Source organism: Oryctolagus cuniculus, chromosome 7 (assembly GCF_051225735.1).
Source record: "Oryctolagus cuniculus isolate XC-2025 breed Fujian yellow rabbit chromosome 7, ASM5122573v1, whole genome shotgun sequence".
Lineage (NCBI taxonomy): Eukaryota > Metazoa > Chordata > Mammalia > Lagomorpha > Leporidae > Oryctolagus > Oryctolagus cuniculus.
Genome location: NC_142873.1, coordinates 159,873,238 through 159,888,932, shown reverse-complemented (window position 1 = coordinate 159,888,932; position 15,695 = coordinate 159,873,238). Strand labels below are relative to the sequence as shown.

The following is a 15,695-nucleotide window of genomic DNA, read 5'->3' as shown; positions in this document are numbered from 1 at the left end:
TTATTTGAAAGGTAGAGTTACAGAGAGGCAGAGGCAAAGAGAGACGGGGAGGCAGGGTCTTCCGTCCACTGGTTCACTCTCCAAATGGCCACAACAGCCGGAGCTGGGCCAATCCGAAGCCAGGAGCTTCTTCCGGGTCTCCCATGTGGGTGCAGAGCCCAAGGACCTGGGCCATCTTCCACGGCTTTCCCAGGCCATAGCAGAGAGCTGGATCGGAAATGGAGCAGCCGGGACTCGAATGCCAGTACTGCAGGCAGCAGCTTTACCCATTACACCATGGCGCTGGCCCCAGTGCCAAAATTTTTCAGCTTCCCTTGCAGCTCTCTGTGGTCCTGTGATTCAGGCACAGCAGCAGTGATGTGCGCACCTTCAGGGAAGTACCTTCGGGGGGGGAGGGGGTGCCAGTCTTTGCCCTTCTCAGCTCTCTGACGGTATCGGCATGTGACAAACTGGACAGGCTATCTAACTAAAATGAGAAAATGACCTGTTGAAGGTTCAGTCTCCTAGTGAGCACGGCGGTATCATACCAACTCAGGACTACCTACGAATTACATGAAAAGAAACTTCTATCTCATTAAAGCCATTTTTATTTTGGAATTTTGCCACTCACTACTGTTGAACTTAATCCTACCTAATTCAAGACAAAATCATAAAGAAAGAGACCACATGAGTTAAGGACTGCTTCATCAGTGAATTAATTTCCTCCCTCTCCCCGTGCCCCCCCTTTCTCTCTCTCCCTCTCTCTCTCCCTCTCTCTCTCTCTCTCTCTCCCCCTCATCTATTTGAGTGGCAGACTGGTTCACTCTCCAAGTACCTGCAGCAGCCAAGACTGGGTCAGCGGGAAACGAGGAGCTGTGAACTCAATCCAAGCCTCCGCAGTCGTCAACACTGTCTCTCAAGTGTGCATTACTCACGGGCACTGAAAGCAGGAGTGGACCTGGAACTCACACCCAGACACTCCCATACGGGATGCAGGTGTCTGCACCTCTAGGCCAAATGCTTGCCCCATTAGTCTACTTCTATTACATATTTTAAACTTAGCTGGAATAAAGTATTCATTTTTGATGATTCAAACAACTCAGAAGCTCTAAAATTTTTTCCTTTGCTCTATTTGATATAAAAATGGGATTACCAAGGTGGGCATTTTAAGTGGTTAAGACATTGCTTGGGAAACCTTGATGCCGTCCTGGAGTGTTCAAGTTTGAGTTCCCATCTCCACTCCCACTTCCAACTTCCTGCTAACGCACACCCCCGGATGCAGCAGGTGATGGCTCAAGTGGTTGGGCTCCTGCCACCACTGTGGGAGACCTGGACTGAATTCTACATTTTGTGTGTGTGTGTCTCTCTCTGCCTTTCAGGTAAATTATTTTAATGTAGCAATCAAAAACTTATCAAAAAATCAACTTCCTGAATATGCTTTGTGGTCAAGAGATTAGTCCAGATCCCCTTTATAATCTACCTGAATAAAACCACACGGTACAGCGCCAGAGCACACTTGCTGCATTCCTCGCACAAGGTACACAGAAGTGACCAAAAGCAGACCAAAGTCTCTGAGCCAGCAACGCCCCAAGCTGCGCAATCTCAGTGCACCTAGAATATGCCTCTTTGTAGCCTTCAAGTTAAAAGCTCCCCCTTCCATCACCATTCATTTCAGACTGAGTAAGATCCAGCTTTGTTCTGCCAGCATAATCAAATACAATCATATTCCTCAAAAATTACATTCCTGTTACCAAAATCAGAATCGGCCCATTACCAGAATGCCACAGCAGCCATCATTGACAGTGGGTCACTTTTCCAAATGGCAAATCCTACTGATCACATGACCATTCCCCTTAATTGTATCTCACAGGGTAATCTTGTCCTTAAGTTTGAAAGAAATACGTGGCATTTTCCCCACCCACCCCAGGTTCCAGGGAATGACCTGAATAGGCGGTGTGTATAGAAGCCAGCCTGAGCGGAGGAAGACAGTGAAATTTAGGAGGAAGGGTGAGCCCCTGCCTCAGCCTAGGCCATACACTCCGGTTTACTCTGGCCAAATGCCTAATTAATAATAAAGGTGTACTCTGATTAATTTCCCACTGTTCCATGTCTGTCAACCTCCGTTGGGAACAGCACAGGTAAGAGAAACAGCTAAGCCATGACACTGGTCACTCACTGGTTAACACCCCAGACTCCACTAATACTCCACGGTCTGTGCCATTCACTTGTAACTTAATCATATGCTGTTGTACCCATTCCCGGATTCAAAGAACACCACAAATTTTAGAATTCGTACTTTACAGAGACCTGCCTGAACCCTCTAGAATCCATGTCGTCTGGTTCCTGAGTGTTGCAAATAACAAAGAACAGAAACAAAGTGGAAAGGTAGTCTTTGGGTGAGGGCAATAACAACAAAGCTAATGTTTACCAGGGCTTTTAAAGCAATGTCCATGTACTAATTATGTATTATTTACTTTGTCAGACAGTATGCACTAAGTACTCGATCCTCACAACAAACCTGAGATGAGTGGTGTTATTACTTCCATGTTACAGATGAGGGAACTGAGACACAAGAGGAACTGGTCTGAAATCAGTTACATGCAGCAGGCTGCAGACTGAGCCTGGGGTCCTCACCTACTTCACAAAGAGATCAGAGCTGCATTTACGAGCTTGTAGACTGGAAGCAAAGAGATGCCAAAGGAGGACAGTGCAGAGGGAGAAGTCAAAGGAATCATGAGGAACAGCAATGGTTAAAACAAACTCAGGGGCCAGCACTGTGGCATAGCGGGTAAAGTCGCTACCTGCAATGCCAGCATCCCATGCGGGTGCCAGTTCAAGTCCCAGCTGCTCCATTTCCAATCCAGATCCCTGCTAATGGTCTGGGAAAAGCAGCGGAAGATGGCCCAAATGCTTGGGCCCCTGTACTCACGTGGGAGACCTGGAAGAAGCTCCTGGCTCCTGGCTTCAGCCTGGCCCAGTCCAGGTCGTTGCAACCATCTGGGGAGTGAAACAGCAGATGAACGATCTCTCTCTCTCTCTCTCTTTCAAATAAATAAATCTTTAAAAAAAAAAAAAAAAAACTAGAATATAATTTAACTCTAATGACTCCAGATTAATGGTACCATCTTTTTTTTTTTTTTTTTTTTTTTACTACGCCTTTTTTATGCCTCATAGTTTTTATCTGAAAGGCAGAGAGAGATCTTTCACTTGTTGGTTTGCTCTCCCAAATAGCTGCGACAGCCGGGACTGGGCCAGGCCAAAGCCAAAAGCCAAGAATCTGTCCATGTAGAGAGTAGGGAGCCAAGCAGCTGGCCCATCACCTGCCATCTCCCAAGCAAATGAGCAGGGAGCTGGATCAGAACTGAAGTAGCGAGGACCTTAACCAGCATCTGGCATGCAGGCATGGCAAGCAATGGGTTAAGCCACTAAAGTACAACACCCGCCCACTATCTCTGTTTTTACTGTACTACTGGCCATAGTGAAGGTTCTTCACGCCAACTACCTGGGCAAGAATAAAATTCGTAAACACTGTTCCTGTGGGAGAAAACCATCTGCTTTAAAGTCCACCTTCAAATGAGCTTCCCAGGGACGACAGTCGTGGGGAAGCCTGCGCCAGTGGACCCTACTTCAGTGATTCCACGATGCACACTATGTGAAAGTCTCTGGTCTCACACAGTTTAACTGGCAGTATTCTTTTCTTAGTACACATAAAATAACTGTGCATCTTACAAACGACAGTATCTTGGATTCAATGAAATGTTTTTTCAGAATACATTTAATTCCAAGTATGGACACAAAAACTTTCTCCTTTCAAGTTCTCAATCTGACACAAAGAACATGGTTGGCATTAAAATATAAAGGAAGGTAATAAGCATTAACTCAAGATATGAATGATAAAATAACTTAAAGAGAAAGTGGTAAAAAAAATTAAAGCGCTGAAGATACTTAAACAGCAGAAAATAGAAGTGGACAAACCAAAAAACGTCAGGCAGTATGTCCCAAGCACAACTGTTTTTAAGTTTTTGTTTTTACTTATCTATTTATTTGAAAGGAAGATAGACTTTAACTCAGTCTGGGTCTCCCGTGTGTGTGGCAGGGCCCCAAGCACTTGAGCTGGTCCATTACCTGCTGCCTCCCAGGATTCACAGTAGCAGGAAGCTGGAATCGGGAGCAAAAAAGTGGAACTCCAACCCAGGGCCTCCAACATGGATACAGATGTCCCAAGCTGCATCTTAGCCACTGCATCAAACATCTGCCCCTCCTAAGCAGTTTTATATGCAGTTCATTAGATTTGACGTAAGAACAGAAAGAGGTAGAAAAGATGGTACCTCCACAAGAGGAGGGGGTTGAAGACAAATGAGGTCAGGCTCCGACCACGTCGCCTTCCCGAGAACCAGCAACTACCCTCCAGTCACTGTAAAGCACGGCCTGAAGATAACTAATCAAGGGGTAAACACCTTTCAATCTGCCACATCTCTCTGCATTGAACCTCTACACTAGTTTTAAAACATCTGCAAATTCCCTGACACTTCCCCCTCCGAGAAGTGGAGCTCACAAGCAGGCATTCAGCACAGTGACGCGGGCATGCCCTATTCAGAGGACCTGGGTTTCATCACAGTTCACTCATGCTTCCAGCTTCCTGCTAATGTGTGCCCTGGGAGGCAGCAAGTGATGCCTCAAGTACTTGGATCTCTGACACCAATGTGGAGACCTGGAGTGAGTTCCTGGCTCCTTGCTTCAGCCTGGCCAGCCCTGGCTATTTCAGACACGTGGAAAATGACACAACAGAAAGGAAATACCTCTCTCTCTCTCTCTCTCTCTCTCTCTCTCGTGCATGTGGGGAGTTAACCCACAGATAGAGGATATCTTACAGGGCCAGAGTTGTGGTACAGCAGGTAAAGCTGACAACACTTGCAATACTGGCATGTCATATGAGTACCAGTTCAAGTCCTGTCTGCTCCACTTCTGATCCAGCTCCTGCTAATGCGCCTGGGAAAGCAGCAGGTGATGGTTTTGCCACCTACGTGGGAGACCCGGATGGTGTTCCAGGCTCCTGGCTTCAGCCTGGCCCAGCCCCAGCCACTGCAGCGACTTAGGGAGTGAACCAGCAGATTGAAGATCTGGCTCTTTCTCTGCCTCTCCCTTTCACTCTCTCTGTAATTTTGCCTTTCAACTAAATAAATAAATCTTTAAAAAAAAAAAAAAAAAGAAAAGAAAAAAGCAGAACCTAATCCCTTTGGGCATGGACTGGATTTAGTGACTTGCTTCTAACTAACTCAATATGGAGGAAGTAATGGTTTTTGACTTCCAAAACTAGGTCATAACAAGCACACAGGCTCCTTCCTTGCTTCCTCTCTCTCATCACCTGTTCCGGGAGAAAGCAAATGTCATGTCGTGAAGAGGCCCATGTGGCAAACCACTGGGGCTTCCTGCCCACAACCATTCGACTGAACCACAGTGGAAGCAAACCCACCAGGTCCAGCCAGATGAGTGCAGCCTCAGCCGACATCTTGACTGCAACCTCAGAAGGGCCCTAAGCCAGAGCCATCAGCTAGGCCACAGAGACTGCGAGAGAGTGTTCGCTGCACTGTCACTAAGGCTTCAGGCAATCTGTCATTCAGCAGCAGATTACACAGCCCTGTAGCATTTTGCTTCTTTATCTTTTAACAGTTATGTGTAGCCAATGGCCAAACAACAAGTCATCTCTAGAAAGCTGTTCTCTTCATCTTTTCATACCTGTGAGGCTTACCCAAGGAACTGCAGTGTTAAGCTCATGTTTTTGTTTATTACTTGTTGAAAGATTCTTGCCAGTGCTTATACAATTGACTACAGTAGCCCAAAAATTAAGTGATTAAATCTTGAATGAACATAATAGCATAAAAAAAGGAAAACATTGATTTGACTGGTCTGATTGATATGGAAGGAGAGATGATGAAGGCAACAACCCAATGTACTCCAGAATGGCCTGTGTGCAAGGTGGAGAAGAAATCATGTCACACCCTGACAAGTACTGGTTTGCAAAACCTGCAAACTAGTTTGCAAAAACTAGTACAGGAGCCTGTGTTGTGGTATAATGGCCTAAGCAGTCACCTGCAACACCAGCACCTCATCTGGGCACCAGTTCAAGTCCTGGCTGCTCCACTTCCAATCCAGCTCCCTGTTAATGCACCTGGGAAAGCAGCAGAAGACAGCCCAGTCCTTAGGCCCCTGCACCCACATGGGAGACCTGGAAGACGCTCCTGTTCCTGGATTCAGCCTGGCCCAGCCCTGGCCATTGTCGCCATTTGGGGAATGAAAGATCTATCCTCGTTCTCTGTCTCTCCCTTTCTCCCTAACTCTTCCTTTCAAATAAATAAAATTAACCTTTAAAAAAAAAAAAAAAAAGGAGAAGAAAACTAGTACAGACAGGGCCAGAGCTATGACATAGTGAGTAAAAGTCGCCACCTGCAGTGCCAGCATCCCATATGACCACCGGTTCGAGTCCCGGCTGCTCCACTTCTGATCCAGCTCTCTGCTATGGCCTGGGAAAACAGCAGATGGCCCAAGTCCTTGGGCCCCTGCACCCCCGTGGGAGACCTGGAAGAAGCCCCTGGCTCCTGGCTTCGGATCGGCCCAGCTCCAGCCGTTGCAGCCTTCAGGAGAGTGAACTAGCGGATGGAAGACTTCTCTGTGTGTAACTGACTTTTTATTTATTTATTTTTATTTTTATTTATTTATTTGAAAGTCAGAGTTACACAGAGAGAGAAGGAGAGGCAGAGAGAGAGGTCTTCCATCCGCTGTTTCACTACCCAACTGGTCGCAACGCAATAAAATTATCTCACCTAAAAAGGGGATTATAATTGACTACCAGTTGTGACTATGTAGTTTCTTGAAGCAACGTAAACTGTTAGAATAAGGTGTCAAAAGCAACAACAGGCATGCCAGATGTCAGGGAAGATGAAGATGGGAAAAGCATGATGGAACACAACAGAAGGCCACCTAGCTCAGAATGCCCCCATGCCCTCAGCTCCCACTGTCCTTCAATGTGAGCTAAAGTAAAAGGGTAAGCACCCATGGCACCAGCGCTGTGGTATAGTAGATTAAGCCTCCACCTGCAGCACCAGCATTCCGTGTGGGCACCGGTTCAAGTCCCAGATGCTCCTCTTCTGATCCAGCTCTCTGCTTATGGCCTGGGAAGGCAGTGGGGGATGGCCCAAGTGCTTGGGCCCCTGAATCCACGTGGGAGATCCAGAAGAAGCTCCTGACTTCAGATCAGATCAGCTCTGGCCTTTGCAGCCATTTGGGGACTGAACCAATGGATAGAATACCTTTCTCTCTGTCTCCCCATCTGTCTGCAACTCTGCTTCTTAAATATATTCATAAATCTTTAAGGGGCGGGCACTGTGGCGTAATGGGTAAAGCCACCGCTGCAGTGCCGCACTCAATTTGGGCACTAGTTTTGAGACCCAGCTGCTCCGCTTCTGATCCAGCTCTCTGCTATGGCCTGAAAAAGCAGTAGAAGATGGCCCAAGTGTTTGGGCCCTTGCACCTGCATGGGAGACCAGGAAGAAGCTCCTGGCTCCTGGCTTCAGATCGGCTCAGCTCCAGCTGTTGTGGCCATTTGGGGAATGAACCAGTGGATGGAAGATCTTTCTCTCTCTGCCTCTACCTCTGCCTCTCTGTAACTCTGCCTTTCAAGTAAATAAATAAACCTTTAAAAAATAAATCTTAAAAGGGGGGGGGGGGGAGTTAAGCCATGTGGAGGGCTGGTGGGCGGATTATGAGGTAATCTGACTCCAAACCCTTAACCAACAATGGTGACAACGACCTATAAAAGGAATCCTTAGAACAGGAAGCAGAAATGTAAAGACACAAAGAAACCAGAGGGAAAACATCTGAGCTAACAGCAAAGGACTAGCCAAGGCTGCTCAGAGCTTCTGCCAGAAGGGAGCCCCTTCCCCTCTGTAAAATGTTTAAAGTAGCACAGGGTTACACACCCTGAGCAAACCAGGTAGCAGCCCTGCCTGAGACTGTCACACTGGGTGACCTGCACAAAACAGGCACACTGGCCCTGAGTTTAATGAGGAGCAGTTTAAACTCACTGAAATGATGTTTCTGCATATCCAATGTCTTCTCTTGCAGTGACCAGAGCCTCCTGGTCCTAGCAAAGCTGCTCTTGAATGGATCCACCACCCAGCACAGCCAGCTTCTGGCAGGGAGGGAGGCAGGCATACCAGCACGTGCCCAAACTCCCCTGAACTCTGTCCAGCCCACACACGTTCATGGCCCCCAACACTGCACTCCCCAGTTCCCGACCCCTCAAGTAGGAAGGGGGTCAGGAGTCAGGCCTCTGGGAGCCTGGGGGACAGGTGTGCGTGCCAGTGAACGTGCCACACGTGCCCTGCTGAGTGTGTGCACAGCCGTATGCCGGTTCTGGAGAGCCTCTCCCTGCTGCTTCCGGGCCCTGTCAAGAGACGTTGAGCACCAGGTTTGCTTGCAGGCTCTTTCACACTGGGCCAGGCCAACAACAGTGTCCTCCTGGAGTACTGTCCCCACTGCTACACACAGCCTGAACAACCGGAGTCCTGGCACTGAAACACTCAACAAACCGCCTGCAAGGGAAGCAACAAGGTGTATGGGATGCCAGCTGAGCACCCACCAAAACACCAAACCTGAGCTTCTGTTCTCCTGTGAGGTCTGATTCTTACGGTTCAAATTTCTGTTCCAGTTTTCCCCGATACTTGGGATGACCTGCAAGACTTTCTGTTCCAAAGCCCTTGAAAAAGTCACTGGGGAGGCAGGGGGAAGCAGGTGGACATTTGGCACAGCAATCAAGGTGCCACTTGGGATGCCTACATCCCACTGAAGAGTGCTGGGTTTGAGTCCACCTCAGCTCTAATTCCAGCTTCCTGCTAATGCTTACCCTGGGAGGCAGCTGTGGTGGCTGAAGCAGTTGGGTCCCCGCCACCTGTATGGGAGACCTGGAATGAGTTTCCGTCTCCCAGGCATTTAGGGAATGACCCAGCAGATGGGAGGTTTCTGTGTTTTTTTTTCTCTCTCTCAAATAAAATATACTTTAAACATGTTAAAGGTCATGTGGAGGGGCAGGAATTTAGTCTTGTAGGTAGAGACTCACATCCCGTATCACCAGAGGACCTGGGCTCAACCCCTGGCTCCACTCCAGATTCCAACTTGGGCAGCAGCTGATGGCTCAAGCAGCTGGGATCTTGCCACCCACTTGGGAGACTCAAATTGAGTTTTCAACTTCTGGCTTTGGCCTGGCCCAACACTGACTGCTGCAGGCTTTTGGGGAGTAAACCAACAAAAGGGAGCTGTATCTCTACCTCTCAAATAAATAAATATTAGGCCGGCGCCGCGGCTCACTAGGCTAATCCTCCGCCTTGCGGCGCCGGCACACCGGGTTCTAGTCCCGGTCGGGGCGCCGGATTCTGTCCCGGTTGCCCCTCTTCCAGGCCAGCCCTCTGCTGTGGCCAGGGAGTGCAGTGGAGGATGGCCCAGGTGCTTGGGCCCTGCACCCCATGGGAGACCAGGAAAAGCACCTGGCTCCTGGCTCCTGCCATCGGATCAGCGCGGTGCGCCGGCCGCAGCGCGCCGGCCGCGGCGGCCATTGGAGGGTGAACCAACGGCAAAGGAAGACCTTTCTCTCTGTCTCTCTCTCTCACTGTCCACTCTGCCTGTCAAAAATAAATAAATAAATAAATAAATAAATATTAGATATATGTGCTTATGGCTGTGATATACTGGCAAATTTTACCACTTAAAAACAATTCTATTCTGGCACACAAACAGGTCATTTTACAAAAACAGGAAAAACAAAAAACCTCATATATTAACAGTACTATCTGGGGACTAGAGTTATGGCGTAGCAGATAAAGCTGCCGCCTGCAGTGCTGGCATCCCATGTGGGCACCAATTCAAGTCCTGGATGCTCTACTTCCAATCCAGCTCTCTGCTGTGGCCTGGGAAAGCAGAAGATGGCCCAAGTGCTTGGGCCCCTGCACCCACGTGGGAGACGAAGCTCCTGCCTCCTGGCTCCGGACTGGCCCAGCTCCAGATGCCAGCACCATGGCACACTGGGTTAATCCTCCACCTGCAGTGCCGGCATCCCATGTGGGCGCCATTTCTAGTCCCAGTTGCTCCTGGCTCCTGGCTTCAGATCGGCGCAGCGCCAGCCGCTGCGGCCACTTGGGAAGTGAACCAAAGGAAGGAAGACCTCTCTCTCTCTCTGTCTCTCTCTCTCTCACTGTCTGCAACTCTGTCAAATAAATAAATAAAAAATCTCTCTGAAAAAAAAAAGAACTTAGCTCAATAAATGTTGGATATTAGTATGTTAAAAAAAAGTACTATCTGATTTAGTGACATAACATAGGGACACAGATATCTTTTTTTTTTTTTTTTTTTTGACAGGCAGAGTGGACAGTGAGAGAGAGAGACAGAGAGAAAGGTCTTCCTTTGCCGTTGGTTCAGCCTTCAATGGCCGCCGCGGCCAGCGTGCTGCGGCCGGCGCACCGTGCTGATCCGATGGCAGGAGCCAGGAACTTATCGTGGTCTCCCACGGGGTGCAGGGCCCAAGTACCTGGGCCATCCTCCACTGCACTCCCTGGCCACAGCAGAGAGCTGGACTGGAAGAGGGGCAACCGGGACAGAATCTGGCGCCCCGACCGGGACCAGAACCCGGTGTGCCGGCGCCGCAAGTCAGATGATTAGCCTAATGAGCCGTGGCGCCAGCCGGGACACAGATATCTTAACAGTACTTGGCACACCAATAAATTATACAAGTCACAATTCCAACTAAAATATGAAACTAGTAAGTATTTTCAGTATTCATGCACGCTTATTTGGCCAAATGTTCATTAAAATGGTTTATGCAATCTAAGCAATTTTCTAACATATATTTAAATGCACATTAAATATTTAAATGCACACTTATCATTTAAATAAGAATCCTAGAACTCTTTTAGACAAGAAACCAATCACAAGTGAACAAGCTCACCAAAATCACACTTAAACAGGATAAGCAAAGCTTCAAGTTTGGGATAATTATCAAGATACCAATAATTAACAATCATTTAAATATTATTCAAGAACAATTCCTGGTTGTTTAAAAAAAAAAAACTATGATCAAGTAGGGTACAGCATTATCACACACTGATTATGTAAGACAATAGTGCATTGTTTCAGTATGTCGATGTGTGTGTAATGAAGTTCACAGTTAGGTTACACTAATGACTCACTTAAACATCTGAATTTTCTGCTATCTTAACCTTCAAATCAACTGCAAAAGTAGCTGCCAAAAGCAGTTAGTAGAAAAGCACACTATTCCCAAAAGAACTTGGTATATACAACTTATTTTACTACTTGAATGTTTTTTTGATTACTGAGATTTGAACAAGATGTTAAAGATTCAAAACTAATTTTAAAGTAATGGGTGCTTACTAAGCCCATAATAATATTCCACACAGACAGCATTTCAGAAGGGGCACAGATCTCACTCATCTGTGTTTTTACAGCACCTGGCATATTTCAGTTCAATATTACATACAATTACTTCAGGACCTGATAATAAGTATCGTGTTTTATCTTCTTAAATTGTTTTTGATTGACCAGCAAGTCAAAGTTGAAGAAGTTTCTGGTACATTTTATTCCTTGGTTTGGATCATCTTTTTGCTGTAACTTGTTCTTGGTTACCCTAGCACCCCTGCAGCACCACACTGGCAGAGAACATACTGGGCTGAGGTCACCCGACTCCATCCCCACGGCACATCTGAACTGCTCACATTTCATTGCAAAAGATACACAATTTTAGAGATTACACTTCAAGTCTTGGAAGCGAAATGAGTCAGAAGCCACATTCCTAGGAGCAGCCAGTCTGGAATATAAGTCTATCCCACACCCGGAGTGCCAGGTACCACCACCGCAAACCTAACAGCTCATTACTTTAAAACAACTGAGCCGGGCTAGGATGTGCGATCATGACACCCTTCTAGGAGTCTAGCAGGCAGGTTGTCTGAACTGCATCCTGGTTTGGAAGTCTGGGAGCAAGAACTGGGCCTCTTCCAAGCTCATCTATAGCCACATTCACTTCACATTTCTTTATGTTTTTCATCTAATCTATAAGTCTCCCTATCAGACAATTCTTTCTGTTTATGTGACTAATGAAAATATTATCACAATCCAGTCCTACAACGCACACAAAGCTGTCCTTTTTTGGTCAGATTCCCTCACCCCAACTCCTGCTCTCCCCGGGTTAAATCCCTGAGCAGTACCTCCCTGTCCGGTGCTAGGATTTCACTTTACTAACAACACTGAAAACTTTCTAAAAGACGGCTAGTGTATGTAGAGTTTCCTGAAATACGAATAAGCCCCATTATTCTGTTTATTATTTTGAGACAAACTGTATTTTTCATAAAAGATGGAAGAGTAGGAACTCAAAGTAAGCTTTGGGAGGCACAAGTGTAGATACTTCAGATGAGAGAACAAACCGCTGTCCACGCGCAGCCAGAGACGGCAGAACACTCGGTGCACTCTGCCCGGCAAACGCATCAGCAGCTCAGGAAAAGGCACTCACAGAAGGCACTACAGCCATGTTTAAAAGAAAATCATTAAGCCTCGGCCGTTAATCCCCTCCCCCATCCTCTGCGTTCGGCTCCTTCAGAGCAATTAGCCAGCAGAAGGTGCTATTCCACAGCCCACAGCACCCACAGCCCCCTCCACCCCAGGGCAGAGCAGGGTTCACCCCAGGTGGACCCTCAGCTGTCCCCGACCAGCCAGTGTTCAAAGGAGCTTCTACACTTGCCCTCAAAACAGAAAAAAACAGACCTAACACCTCTGCTTACAAAAACAACAAGCACACTGACAGCTCCACCGCCAGCAAACCTGACCATCAAACCGACGGTCAGGCCACCAACAGCTCAGAACCCACGCCACTTTGCTGAATAGTAACCTCAAACACGATCGTTGTAATTCTAACAGAGAGAATGTATTCCCACTGAAAAGACAAGGCCGACCCAGTCACTACAATGAGAGTCCAGCGAACCAACCCCTGTCCCTAACTAAGTCAGGCGCAAGGAGCACTAGGAAGGCCGCCACACAGAAAGAGCATTTTATCTGTACATGCACAAAAACCAGCAGAAGCCAGGGCTGCAGGGAAGAGAGGGGGACAGGGAGGGGGTCTCTGAGCATGTTCATGAGTGTCCTTCAGTTTCCAACCTACTCTTCCGCCTCACAGGGCTGCAAAAAAGACCAGACAGGGGATGGGTGAGAGAAAGCTGAAAAAGAAAAGCACCCTCCCCCCCCCATCTTCCCTCCTCTCTCCCAAAAAGAGCTGTGTTTGCCTGTGCAAACCTAGTCCCAAATATGGGAGAGAGAATGAGTGTGTGTGTGGAAGAACAATGCGCCCTCAGCCTGGTATTGTGTGTGTGTGCGTGTGTGTGCGTGTGTGTGTGCGTGTGTGCGTGCCTCTTTTCCCTTAGACCTCAACAACAACAGAGAGAGCTGGAAGCCAGCTTTCCACCCAGGCCAGGCCGTCGAAATCAAAAGTGGCTTCTAATTTACAGTGGAATTAACTCAGCAAGCCCAGCCATGGAAGGAAATATCTACCCACAGACGATTTTATTATTGTACAGATCCATCCTCCCTCCCCTCCCCCACCAGGCTGAGACTAAAGAAACCAGTGTACACCAGACAAAACGGTCTCTTTAGACGGAAAGCAATTATCAAGCCGCTTCAAATCTAAACAGGGGGTGCACCAATTTCTGCCCCCTGAAAACGTCTGCTTTGTAATGCACCAAGTTCACCCTTTTCCTACTTAGCTTTTTTTGTGCTTAAAATTTTGCTTTGGAGGAAGCTATTTCAGGATTCATACAAAACTACTTTCTAAATGTCCCTTAAAATAGCAACACACACTGAAACATTTAAAGCACCCAGTTTCTCAAGGACACATTTTGCTTAAATCAGTGTTTGAAGTCTGTAATCCAGAAAAATTGCAAGCAAACCTTGGAAAAGAGACAGAGGGAAATGACAATTCAACAATGAATCATTTTGTTTTCCTTTCAGCAACTTCTCCAGCAACCAGTTTCAAAGGAACCTGCGATCCCTTGCCCTCCCCAACACACACACACACACACACACACACGTAGAACTCCTTATCTTCTTTCCACAAGCCTAACAAAATAATAATGATACTGATAAATAGAAGCCGCCCTGCTTCCAGGAGCAGAACTAAAACACGAGACTGAATCCCATCCTGCTGCAAGTGTCTTGTAAAACCGTAGACCAAAGAGCCAGGGGCTCAGCACACAAAGAGGGGATCTTCCAACGTGAAAACGATACTTGGGCGAGAGTCCGCCCCCAAGACCCCTCAATCCACAAACATTCGAGAAACGTACGGCTTCGCTCCCCGGCCGCCTCCCCTCCAGCAGTTCAGCCAGTAATTCGGTCACATGGAACAGTTTAACCGAGAGCAGGAGTACGAGGCCAGGCTCGCAGGGCGGCCACCGGGCCCGGGCAGCCCTTTATCCGCCGCCACCCCCGGCCACCCCCGGCCCGCCCCGCACGACCCTCCCCGCCCGCCCCGCTGAGAGCACCCGACGCGGCGCAGGCAACTTGGAGACTTACCTGCCCCTAACGCGCTACACCATCAACAGGGAGGTGTCCGCGGCCCAGCTCCCGGGGAAAGCGGCGGGGACGGCGCGGGAGGCCGCGGGGGCGCTGCGGGCCGCGGGGCGCGGGGCCGAGAGGGGCCGGCCCGCGGGCACGGGGCGCCGAGGGCTGCGGGGCTGCCCGGCCGTGACCTCTCCCGCGACCTGAGACGAGGCCGCCTCCGCCTCGGGCCGGCAAATCCTTCAGAAGCGGGAGCCCAGGACCATGTCTGGTTTTGTTTTTCCGAGGGCGAGGGGGGCTCCCTCAGGATGATGGTGATTTTTTCTTTTCTCCCTCAACTAGGAGAGAAAACGAGGCAGAGACGACGTGGGGAGCGAGAATGGGGAAGAAGAAGGGGCAGGAGGCGGGGACCGAGGCCCAGCGGGGCGAGCGTCTCGGGGCGTGCGGGAGGAAGAGGAGGCTCCGGAGCGCGGGGGGCGGCTCGCGAGCGTCTGTGGGAGCAGCGGCACCTCCGCGATGGTGGCGGAGCCGCGGCGGGGCTGCTGCACCGACCCGCCGCCCACTCCCGGCTCGGGCCCGGCCCACCTCGCAGTATTGCGCCTCGCCATTGGCTCGTCCAGGCATGACGCGCGCGGGGGCCGGGCCAATGGGGGGCGGAGGGCGGGCGAAGGGGCGGGATTTCTTCTTTCTTTCTTTTTTTTTTTGGTGGTTTTTTTTTTTTTTTTTTTTTTTTTTTCCTTTTCCTTCCCCCCGCGACCCCCTCCCGCCCGCCGTCCTTTTTAATCAAATGAGCAGAGGCGAAGGCGGGCGGGAGGCCGAGCTGCGGCGACTCCGCGGCCCGGGGCTCGTGGCGCGCGCGGCGGGCGGCGGCGGCCGGGCTCCCCTCGGGGGCGCGTCTTTGTGCGAGGCCGCGCTCCCGGGCGGGGCGGGCCGGCGGCGGGGGTGGCGGGGTTCCCGTCGCTCTTGCTGTTACCGGGTCGCAGCGTGCCCTTTAGACGTTGCGGTCGCGGGGTCTTGTCCGTGGGGCGGGGGCCGGTGGGAAGGCTCCGCGGCGGTTAAATCGTGTGTGACGGGAGCTGAGTTAGGAAAAGCGGGGTGCGCGGGGTGCTCGGGCT

The 15,695-nt window shown here is 49.3% G+C and overlaps 1 protein-coding gene across 3 annotated transcripts in view; it reads right to left on the bottom strand.

Annotated features, from left to right (window-relative positions):
* RERE (arginine-glutamic acid dipeptide repeats) overlaps positions 1-15,137 on the bottom strand; it is a 439,397-nt gene extending 424,260 nt beyond the window's left edge. For 2 of the 3 annotated variants that reach the window (XM_070079330.2, XM_070079333.2), the window contains exon 1: positions 14,596-15,137. The gene's annotated coding sequence lies outside the window, so the exon portion shown is untranslated. Of the gene's footprint in view, positions 1-2,908; positions 2,977-14,595 lie in introns of those variants that run through there. The other variant, XM_089301519.1, reaches the window with a different exon arrangement.
* Between the last annotated feature and the right edge of the window lie 558 nt (positions 15,138-15,695).